Below are 7,576 nucleotides of genomic sequence, written 5' to 3' on the forward strand. Positions count from 1 at the left end.
AACTATTTTATTGTAATTTTGGGAAATAAATAATGTCAAAATTGATTACCTACAATAAAACGCAGTTTTATTTTATTACCTACATTACACTATTGTTTTTTTTTTATCAAAACATGTATTTGAAGTAGCAAATATGATATTATGCTGATCCAAGCATTTTCACTCAAAACTAATATCACTAATGATTTGTAAAAGTAAATTATTTCAAAATACATTTCATAACCAACAAGTAAGAATAATTATTCATACAACAACAAATCAAAAACACTATTTACTATGGAAAAAAAACCAGGAAGGTGAAAAACATATTTACGATTTCGATGCACTCGACTTTTAGTAAAATAATAGGTAAAAATATTATTATGGTTTTGATCACAGACATATCTGTGGTTTTGATTTTAGCTACTAGTATCAGAAAGCTGCGTGTTCAATGCACGTCGGGGTCCCACAACTGTGGAGGAAGGAAGGTAGAATACCTCCATCGAATAAGTGAAGTTTCTCGACATACTCGATTTGCCGGCCGGCCTCAATGAAGATTGTCCGAAAGTTGTATATGTGCTCTGTAACGAAAAAATTTCGCTAGCGCGATTCAGAGTGAGGTGTCGTACAATATACCTAATGAAGTTTTTCATCTTTTTATTTTACTGCAAATACAAAATAAAAATTAAACAATGGTAATGTAAATTCTAAACAAACTACTACCAAAATACAATTAGAACAAAAATCATTTGACTTGTTTATTTCACCCAGAGGCCAGAGGCGGCTCGTGACAAAATTGTATAGGTGTTCACTTGAAATAAAACAACGAAAATACAATAGCGTTCGGGATGATTTATTACAAAAAAATGAGCACCACATTTTATAAATGTCTATAACACTAAAAATTACAAAGTACAGGCTATTTCAAAACGAATTCAATGACTAGGTATCAATAATTAGTAAATCACCGAATTTGCATTCGCGAGCGTAGGTATCCATAGTGTTTGTCACTGACTAACTATAAGTTATAGAAGTCAGTGGTGTTTGTTGTGTAAACATGTATGTATTTGAGTAGTTAGTAGCATATTATATTCTGAATTTCTGATCCATGCCTATTCACTCAAAACTAATAACACTAATGATTTGTAATACCGGGTCCAGACTGGTGAAACGTAACATGCAATGTAACATTCTGCCTTTCATTGCATGTTCGCTGCTGGTGTGGACGCATAGCGCGCTCATAACGCGCATTCACTACGAACCTCCCGTAGTCGTGTTCCTTGCCCCTTTGTGTTCGTCGAAAAACCGACAAATTTCGGATCGCTCCGCGCGCGGCTTGTAATGCTCGTAGCATGCGCGTGTAATGCACAATTCGCGCGCGCAAGACGTCCAAACTATGAGAAATTGTTACAAAGTGTGTTACCTTTCATGATACATTGCAGCAATGTGGACGGTGAATTCTTTCATTGCATGTTACATTGCATGTTACGTTTCACCAGTCTGGACCCGGCATAACAGTAAATTATTTCAATAGGTAGGTATTTGAACATTTCCCAACAAGACGTAAGAATAATTATTCGTAGGTATACAAGATACAATAACAAATCTAATACACTATTTATTATTTTATTATTTACTAGCGGTCCGCCCCGGCTTCGCCCGTGGTACATGTTTACGTTTTCTCTCCATAAGAAGTAATAGCTAGAGAGCTAGCGCAAAGCTACCTGTATGTATTTGACCAGACCTGGATTTTTGTGTGTTGATTCCCCTATACCTACTATACATGAGATGAGGAGTCACTAAGCCCAGAGTGGTGGACGGGGCGCGCGCTTAGGTAAGACAGGTGGAAATTTTTGGCGAACTTTGAAACCATTTGACCACGTCTGCCATTTTGATATTTGAAAATAGATTATTATTACTATCGGAAAATAACAATGGCAGACCATTATCACGCGGATAACATTCTGGCAGACACTTATGAAAGTGCTGAAAAATATACAATTTTGAAAGTATTTGACCAGATCTGCCATTCATATATTTTATTTTTAGGGTCTTAAAAACTTATTTTCGAAACGGCAGACATTTTCATTGCGTACAGACTTCAGCAGACAACAAAACTTTACAGACTTCAGCAGTCAACAAGACTTAGCTTCTACATGGTCAGATGTATATATGTATTACGTTCCCTGACCTTACATCAATGATTTACTTTATTAATGTTTTTATGGTCATTTACATTTAATTTTGAAAACTATGGAATAAAATTTATAAATTTGATGATACAAAACTAAATATACATTTGTAAAGAATCTCAAATATAAAGTTGTGTTGCAAATAACAAATCATCATTTAAATATTTAGTTTATTTCTTTATTTAAGAAACAATTAACAATAATTACAAAACAACATAAAAAAACACGCATGCATTTATTGAAATGTTCATTCATCATCACTATCGTATGGCGTTGTGTGACTCGTCTTCATAATCCATTGAATCGGATTCTGTAAAAGTAAAACGTAAATTATATAATAAAAGAAATGAGTCATTATAAACTTACCTAGTAAGGCAATGCCTTTGATGTCGCACGATGCCGCCGCGCCGCCAGTGTAGGTACTTCTGCTGCTACATGAAAATATGCTAGGGTTGCAACAAATGGGAAATAAAACAATTGTGATTATTACTATTATGATGTAATCATTTATTCATATTATGTACATTCAAAACAATTGCTATTATTAAATCTGATGTAATTATTTTTTCATAAATATATAATTATTATTAATTACATAATATATTGCACTGTGAAATATTTACGTATCACTTTATTTTTGATGTTCTTAATTGTCTTTTATAAAATTTAAGTGACGCATTCGCATTGGGATCAACAATCCGATAAGAAAAGAATGGAGACAACATATACATAGCTTTGATTTCAATTCTACAGATACAAAATATACAATCTATCTAAAATGATACAACGGATGTTTCCTGCGTTTTCTCGTCAAAATACCGAAACAACGTAATTATTGTATAGTAGTTGGGCGTGAAAGTAAAAAAACAAATGAAAAGTGTTTTCCATATGATTATTTATTAAATTTACGCGATTAAGAATAATTTCAACGATACAATTTAGTAACCGAGAATTCAGAGGATTAAAGAAAATACCTGCCTGATCATTTTATCAAACTCTAAAAGAATTATGGTTATTTCGCATCACTCGGTTTATTAGTTTGGTAATAATTCGCTGCTTTAATTTGATAACGACACATCTCAAAACTGTACTTTTTTCAGGAGAGCGTTTTCAATAAAAAGAAAAATTGACTTTTTCATATCTTTTATTTTAATAATCAGAATCCTTTGAAAATTGCTTAAATCAACGTATAATATATCAAATTTTCCTGTAGTAATGAGCTACTTAGCTCTTTAAGTACAAAAACAAAACATAAACTCTAAAAAACAAAAAGCGTCAGACATACGTCAAACAGTTTTTGGTTTAATTATTATCAAAATTGGCATAAACTATAGTATGACCTTTAATTTGACAACATCTTTTCGTGAACAATGACACAATTCCTAATAGAACAAACGTGTGAGCTAAACAATTTTTATACAACGACTTATGTATTATTGATGCAAGTCTTTTGGAGTGGATTTTTTTTAAATAATGCCACATTTCCTATTACATTGCTATTCCAAAGAAAATGAAATACAAAACTAATGTATATTTATTATATAATGACATATTTTGTTTTGTATGGCTAACTTTCTATCAGTCTTCAACTTAAAAAAGATTACAAAAATACTGTAATAGGTACACACTACTCTCAAAATTGTAAATATTAGCTAGTATTAATATGACAGAAACAAAATTTCAAATGACAATCTCCTAACATAAATTGTGTATGACTAATGTCACTAGCCCGCATTAACAAAAAATAAACTTCTTTTCTAATAAAACAATCTTCTTATAAAAAAAACTTACAATACAAAAGAACTTACAAAAAATATTGGAAAACAAATAACATAGAAAACAATTTAAAGTAGAAAAAATAGTCTTACAAAGTTTCTAAGATTAAAACTATGTATGTATGTTATAGTAACTAATTATGAAAAAATACTTTTAGAGATTCTCAAAAAATGGGGCGTAAAATCTGGGTATAAGTTTTTTATTTAGCAAAGTAAGTAGGCCTTTCTTTTTCTTCTCACATATCGTCATTTTAGTTTTGTAAATTTTCTTTAATGAAATATTTCTATTACTAGTGCTACTGTTCCTTGTTTTTCCAATATTCTCAACTATCACTTTTTTGTAATTATCACTTTCGTAAGAAGTTTTATAATAATATGAGTAATTTTCTGTATCTTTAGCTTCTACTTTTAAAATTACAATATCTGATATTTTAACAATTTCCTTTTCTGTATTTTTAGTGTAATTTTTACCTATGGAAGTAGCTAAACTTTTTATATCAATAAAATCATCATAACTCAGTTCATGAACTTTATAAGGGGTACCTGTTTTCTTAGCATTCCTAATTATGTGAGTATACTGGTCTGGAGTATATATAGGTCCTGATTTTAAAGTTTTCTGTATTTGCCTTTCAATCACAGAATGAGCACTATCGCCCTCATTCTGCGTGTGGCCTTTTACTAAAAATTTATGTGTGATTGTGTTGATATACTCAAAATGATGAACTATATACATATAAAGTGCTATTATGTAGTGATTTTTTTGTTGGCCACAACAATTATCTGAGTAGAATACTAAATCTAGTTTAGAATCAAGATGGTCAGCAGTTTCTTTTAAATTTTTAATGTATTCCAGGACGCAAGTCCCGATCTCAACAGCCCCTCTTTTTGCTTCGCCTTCGTGCCAAACAAAACAAGTAACATCTTTATTTTTTAAATTGCACACGGTAAAATTATAGCAGTTTAACTTAGAGACATAGTAAAAGTTAGATACCTCGCCCTTCGGACAGCTCATTGCAGCTTGGAGATCATAAACACAAACGATGGTGTTATCTGCTGTGTGATTCTTATCATCGTCTTTTGACTGTCTCGATAAAGTCTTTTCTTTCAAATGTTTTTCATACTTTTCCTTAAGTCTATTTTTTTCTTCCTCAGTGGAATTAGCATATGCTGTGCAATCTTCACACTGGTCTTTTTTGGGTTGATAGAATGAAATATTATATTCATACGAAAATATATTATAATACATAATATAATTTGCGCTTGGTAGACCCTTTGATTGGCATTCAGCAACATAGTCTCGATGCAAATCTGCTACGGTTTTACCACCATCTATATATACGCGTTTAGAATCTGCCCTACAATAGTGGCTTTCAATTTTTGGAATGGAATCAAGGTGTCTCTTGACACCTTCTTTAATGGCCGGATCTATGGCATGATGGTTGTTGTGTTTGCCACGTTTGTCGAGCTCCATAGATCCAGATGGCTGACTTTTTTCAAAAACGGTTCGAATAGGGCGATCAGATATAGCCAAGGTGGCTTTAAAAAATTGTTTACATACTCTAATACGTTCGCCATCTACTGACAAATAAAAAGCATTATTATTCCCGCGGTTACTGTTATGAACTTTGTATGAATATCTAGGTTTAATAATTGAAGTATGTCGCAATATGAACTCTCTTTGCCTTTGCAGGTCACCAAGGCTCCAATAAGTATCAAAAATCTCTTTTCGCTGGGTTTCTGTTATTTTATTCGTACATTTTTGTTTGCACTTTTCTCCACAGGGAGGCTTCATTGATTTCTCCGGCACAATTTTACCAGATTTGGATGTGTATTCTCGTCCTCTATTTCTCAATATCTTTGCTTGTACGCATAACCATTTTTCTGGGTTTAGTTTACGTTTTCGGGTAAATTTTGTGGTATTTGATGGTGGTGGAAGGTCTGCAGAATTGTGAGGATCAGTAGTGTCTAATAAAGGTCTGACATTTACCGCCGAATTAAAGCTTGTTTCAAGAACCTGGTTAGAAAGCGCAATCTCAGATGAAAGACAGACTGACGTGTTTTTTTCTACCATTGGATCTGGTACGATAACGCCTGCTACGTCACGACTTTCTGGTTCGGAATCTGATGAACTGCTTGAAGAATTACTTGTATCCGAAGAAGAACTGCTGGAATCTGAGGAACTTGCACTAGATGACATTCTCGAGCTAGACCTTTGCTGAGAGCTCTTTAGAGTTGTAGTTGCTAAATAAGACTGATTCTGTCCAATATTGCTGTCAATTTCAATGGCAATTGAGGAGGTTTGGGCAGCTACACCAGGGATATTACAATCAGACTGCCTGTTTAAGTTACTATCCGCTGTTTGAAGAGTGGTTTCGGAAACATAGTCACTTTCGTTCTGTAACAGCTGCAAAGGCTTACGAATATCAAAAGTAAACTTCTTATTTGGTACCTTTTTGGTTTTAGAATATCTTTTTTGTCGTTGTGTTGTAAAATGTGGATTAGCGTTAGTTTCAGAATTAGTTGAATCGCTTATATTTTCGTAGTCGGGATCTTTAACACTATCATCTGAACAGAAATCCTGTTCTTCTATAGGAAATTCGTTAAATACCTTCTTGTTTTCAATCAACAAAGGTGCATTTCTTTCTTCGTAAGTTTCAGGATCATCAGATACCGAAATTGGCAATAATTCTTCTGAAGTGATATTATTTGTATTTTTCTCCATGTTCATGTTTTTAAACATCTGAAGAGTACGTCGATTATACACTGTGAAAGAATAAAAATAATTATTAGTTAAGATCGTCATACGTACCTAAGTAAAAGTATTATTTTCAATACAATATAACTTTTAGCCCCCACATTATGCTTAATGTCACATTATAACATATTTTATTGCAATTATCTTGTATAATGGCACATCTTCAAAAATAATTTAACATTATCACAAAAAAGAGACATATTTTGCAAAGAATAATCGTTAATATTATTACCTTAAAAACGAAACCGACATATTTCGCATTAGGTACTTAAATTATCAGAATTTTTTTATTAAACATAAGCTTATTTTGAAATATACTATCAAGTTTGTGTACTTACTTGTTTTGATACTGTCACTTCACCAAATACGACGTTCTTTAAGAGAAACAAAACACAATTATGACATAAAAAGTTTTTGTATATCGTCACAACACAAAAAACGACCTTATCTAAGAAAAAAATCTACAAAAAAGTACGAACTATTTCGTTTTATGCCTATATCGTAGAGAAAATGCGCGTGTCACCTTGCGAGAATTCAAAGCAACTGGCGTTGTGTCGATGTACCAACAAACAGGCGATCCATTTCGACCAATCAGATAACGTCATTCAGTCACGCCACGGAGCCAAATATTTACATAGGAATATGAGTTTTATTCACATGGTGTTAAAGATTAGTTTGAGTTGAATGGTAACATTATTAAAAAAATGACACATTTAGTTATGTGCCACTGTCAAATTAAAACAGCGAATTATTAAAGGTAGTTACAACCCTAGCCATTGAGTCGAACGGTAGGCAACACAATATCGACTTTGTGCGGGTACATATGGTACATTTCTTCTTGCTGTGAAGCGTAATTATTATTATTAAGATTTTTT

This window comes from Colias eurytheme, chromosome 24 (assembly GCF_061535395.1).
Source record: "Colias eurytheme isolate Ceu_HAF_F1 chromosome 24, ilColEury1 Martin Lab GWU primary, whole genome shotgun sequence".
Classification (NCBI taxonomy): domain Eukaryota; kingdom Metazoa; phylum Arthropoda; class Insecta; order Lepidoptera; family Pieridae; genus Colias; species Colias eurytheme.